The sequence below is a fragment of the Ricinus communis genome, chromosome 3, assembly GCF_019578655.1.
Source record: "Ricinus communis isolate WT05 ecotype wild-type chromosome 3, ASM1957865v1, whole genome shotgun sequence".
In the NCBI taxonomy this organism is placed as follows: domain Eukaryota; kingdom Viridiplantae; phylum Streptophyta; class Magnoliopsida; order Malpighiales; family Euphorbiaceae; genus Ricinus; species Ricinus communis.
In genome coordinates this window covers 11798417-11803190 of record NC_063258.1, presented here as the reverse complement: position 1 = coordinate 11803190, position 4774 = coordinate 11798417, and the positions used below count along the sequence as shown (strand labels likewise).

The 4774-nt window shown below is 37.2% G+C and overlaps 1 non-coding gene across 1 annotated transcript; it reads right to left on the bottom strand.

Moving 5' to 3' along the window:
* Positions 1-4309: 4309 nt before the first annotated feature.
* Positions 4310-4416, bottom strand: LOC112535761. The gene has a single exon (XR_003079840.2). It is a non-coding gene; the product is annotated as a small nucleolar RNA R71 (small nucleolar RNA).
* Between the last annotated feature and the right edge of the window lie 358 nt (positions 4417-4774).

Sequence of the window (4774 nt, the reverse complement as noted above, 5' to 3'; positions counted from 1 at the left end):
CCCCAATGCCATCGGTCAGGCTTGTTAATTATGTTCCCTTATTTCCTTATGCCCAACCGTGCATCATCAAGAGTCCTCGTGCCTAGAGGAATAAAGAAGGATAGAGATCCTAATGGTGCAAATCATTACTCAAAATATTTGGGCATTCCTTGATTCTTGGCATTCCCTCTTTCCTTTAAAATATTTATTCGCGATCATTTAGAGAATGATAGCAATACACAGTCAACTAATTTTATTTTTTCGCATTTGTTAAAGCATTTGATTGGTGCCTATGATTGCTGCTTCCATGCGCTTTTCCCTCAACACTCATGTTTAAGCTTCCCATATTAAACCAAACCAATATACTAGATAGAGGTTAGAAAGAGAGACACAAAAGAACCACACAAAAGGAGAATATAGGTACGATTTCAATGTTGATGTCTTCGCCAAGGATCCTTCATCTAATCAAGCAAAGAAACTATAACTCCCAATAAGACCCTTAAGTAACTTGTACTTAAGAACCTTAATTATAAATAATTAAAGGCTGTTTAATATAAACAAAAGTTTAGATGAAACTAAGTTTGTAAAATACCAAGCCTTCACTTGATAAATTCACCAAGTTCATAAAAATAAAAGAAGAGAATTAACTCCAAAATAATTAATTTCCAACAACTCTGTTTAGATAGAAATTTGTATAGCTTATATAGGCCTTAAAGAAACCTAATTCTATAATGATAAGGAAGCAAATAACAATAAGAATAGTAATAGAACTCCTAAACTAAAAGAATAACTTAAAACAAAACTCCTAACAATTAAAAGACTTCTTTAAATGAACAAATACTTCTAACATTCGTCCAACCCTAGTCCATATAATAAACATGACCATTAGGCTCAAGTAACATGTAATATGCAGCCTATTCTTGACTATTGGACTCCAAATAGCTTCACATGATTATCTTGTTTTGATCATGCCTCTATATGTTGGATTGAGTTTATAAGAGTACCTTGAGGCCCATTGTCTTAATTAAGCCCAATCTCAATTGGACTTTAAATCAGATTAGGACTCCTAGATGGATTAAGATTCCTAGTCAAAATAGGATTCATTTTATCGCTTGAACTCCTAATATCATCAGAACCCTTGCTGGATTAGGGTACTTAGTGGAAATAGGACTCCTTCTTGAAGCAGGATTCCTGGAGCAAGTAGGATTTGTATCATTAGGTTTTCTTATTGGAGTAGAGTTCCTTGTGCTACATGGGTTCTCATTAATAAGTCCACAAATTTCTTGAAAGAACATATAACTTGATTTCTTGCAAGGTAGAAAACTGAAATAATATGCTCATTGGCCTCAAGTATTCAGTTGCGTGTGGTTTTTATAGTGTGAAAGCCTTTATTCCATAAGAAAAAGAGAGTAGAAAATATGAATAAATAAATAAAGACTAACTAACTATAGTCAAATCAAGAACGAGAGAAGAGTTGACTGGGCAACAACTCTCAAAGTCCAAAATTTTATGAGCCAACTTAACAAAAATAAGGGTAAATTCGGGTAGGCCTACCTAAGAAAAGTCTGACCTAAATTACTCCATTATATGCATTTCAAACATCAAAAAGCTCGGATTTCAACTTGTATTATGCTTTGATTAATCGAAAATAACCTGATTTCTCCTTTACGCGCGTGGATTTATGTCTCTCCTGCTTGATAATCAAGCTAAGCCCCAATGCCACAAGTCAAGCTTGTTAATTGCATTCCCATGACTCCTTACGCCCAACCTTGTGTCATCATGAGTCCTTGTGCCTAGAGGAACAATGATGGATGGAGATCCTAATATTTGGGCGTCCCTCGATTTTTGACGTTCCTTTTTCCTCTAAAATATTTCTCGCGGCCATTCGGAGAATGATATCAATACACGATCAACTAATTTTCTTTCTTTGCATTTGCTGAAGCATTGGATCGGTGCCTATGATTGTCGCTTCCATGCACTTTTACACAACAACACTCGTGTTTATGCTCCCTATATAAAATCAAACTAACATACTAGATAGAGATTAGAGAGAGACACAAAAGAAACAAACAAAATGAGAATATCGGTAGGACTTCAGATCCAATAAGGAAAGAAATCACAACTTGTTTATTCTCTTCCATACAACTAAGTCTAAGGATCAAATCGAATAAATTTAAACAAAAGCATAGTGATATGCATTATGTTACACATGTTTATATGCCCAATTACTTGCATTTTTGTGCATATTTATCTTGTTTTATACCAGAATCACCTGTGTTTTGGTTCCTTTCATGTTTCAGGTGATCATTGATGCACATTATCAGTGTTAAGGGTGATATATGCGAAAACAGACTGGAATTCATTAAAATTGGAAAGAAGGCTCGCACTTCAAGGTTGAGCAGGGCCTAGACTCTAACCTTGCTAAACCATTGGCCTTTGATCTTCAAATATGGCTTTTTACCATGGTTTTTGAGGCCCCTAAGGTCTCCAACATGGCCCGTGGTGGCTCAGCACCGGCAAAGGCACGGTCAGTGAGCAAGGGGTTGATTTTGGACTCAAAAGTTGAGTACAGCCTGGACTCGGCCTGTGTTGACCAGCACGGGCTTGACCACGACCGTGCTGAAATAATTATATAGGCCATTTTGCTTTGTTTTAAGGGGTTCAACATTTCTGACCTTCGACACTTGACTTTGGGAGACTATTTTCAAGCATTGAAGGACGTATTTCAGTGGTTCAAGCATCACATTAATGATTAAGAGTGGATTTTAAGGTATTTAAGAGGCAATTCGAGGTTCATTATTAGATTTGGAGATTAAAGACTGTTCATCTGATTTTAAGAGTGGATTTCCAATTTTCTCTTTTGCATTTGTTCTTTATTTTGTTTTATTCATTAGCATAAGTAGCTAGAGTTGCTGAACCCAATTGGGTTCCTTTGTTTGTTGGACTGTACTTCATGTTTATGAGATTTTGGTTATCAATTCTTGTATTCTTCTTGCTTTCAGTATTAATAAGATATCGCATTATTTATGAGACACTGTGAATTGTGTTCTTTAGATTGCTTTCTGTAATTGAGAAATTCATTTAGTAATTGGAATTTTGAATAGCAAGTGCTGGTTAATTATCACCTAGAGATAAGGGTAATTAACTAGTCGGATTAAGAATTAATAACTCTTAATAGCAGTGGATTGATCTTAAGGCTCACCTAAAATCAATTGTTAGGAAAAGCTTTCGTCGTTTAAGTTCTTAGGCTTAGGAATTCGGTGTTCTCGAGAGGGAACTCGAATTCAATTTAGAATTTGCTCATGGGTAATCATAATTGGTAATCAATCTAATTTTCACCTCTGTTAAAATCCAACTAGTTTAGGTCCCCCTGGGGATTGCTTTCTTTCTTCGATTGTTTCATTAAACCTTTGCAGATTGCTTGGCATTTAGTTAATCATTTAGCTTGCACCTAGTCATAGATTAGTAACTTCTTCACTATTAGTTAAGGTTAGATAGCATAAGACGCTGGAGTAGTTCTAGGCTCATCCTTTCCAGAGAATACGACCTTGATACTAGCCATTAGTGCTAGTCTGCATCAATAAGTTCACTGCCTTAGATTGTAGCTGCATTAATAGCTCATCAAGTTTTTGGCGCCGTTGCCGGAGAACCCTTTGTGTGAACTAGAGTGAATTTTTGTTTTTGTTACTCTAGCCATTTTTGTTTTCTGTCTTTTAATTCTTTTGATTCTTTATTCTTTTAATCATTTTTGTGTTCTTTAGTTGCTGCCTCTTAATTTCAGGTAGTTTATGACTAGGAGCTCTAATCCTACTCCTGTAGACCCTCTTGCTGAACTAGAGTGATCCCTCCGTCTTTTAAGGAAGCGTATGCAAGAAGAAAGGAGGCGTGGATATAGATTGAAGCCTTTGTGAATAGACCAGTAGAGATGGGATACAATAACAACAACCAGGCTATGAATAAAAACTGGACAATATATGAGTTTGCTAGACCTTCTCTTGTAGGGACATAGACGAGTATATTGCGACCACCTGTGGCAGCTAATAACTTCGAGATAAAGCCGAACGTGGTACAAATGGTCAAGAATAGTATACAATTTGGGGGACTGCCGAGCGAGGATCCAAACACTCACACAGCCAATTTCTTGGAGATCTGTGATACCTTCAAGATAAATGGAATGACTGATGATGCCATTCGGTTGAGGTTGTTTCTATTTTCTTTGAGGAACCTAGCGAAGAGATAGTTGCAGTCACTCCCAGCCAACACTATTACAACATGGAGTTCTTTGGCTGAAAAGTTCTTATATAAGTACTTTCCTCCTGCTAAAACCGCTAGATTAAGAAATAACATAGCTTCTTTTGTGCAGTTTAATGACGAGAACATGTATGATGCTTGGAAGAGGTACAAGGACTTGCTTTGATATTGCCAGCACCACGAATTACTAGTATGGATGCAGGTTCAAACTTTCTATAGTGGTTTGAACCTTGCTACTAGGCAGATGGTAGAAGCTGTAGCAGGTGGGGCCTTGAATAGTAAGACGCCAGAGCAGGCACAAAATCTAATAGAGGAGATGACCATGAACAACTATCAGTGGCAATCCTCTAGGAGTCGACCAGTTAAGCAGAGAGTGGTTAACCTATTAGATTCTATAGTAGCCTTGGTAGCTCAGGTGAAGCTCTTAGTAGCTCAAGTGGAGCTCTTGGCCAAGAAAATAGACCAGCTCCATATGCCAGTTCATGCAGCACAGATTGGCTGTGAGTTCTATAGTGGCCCGTACTACGGTGCAAACTGTAATGCG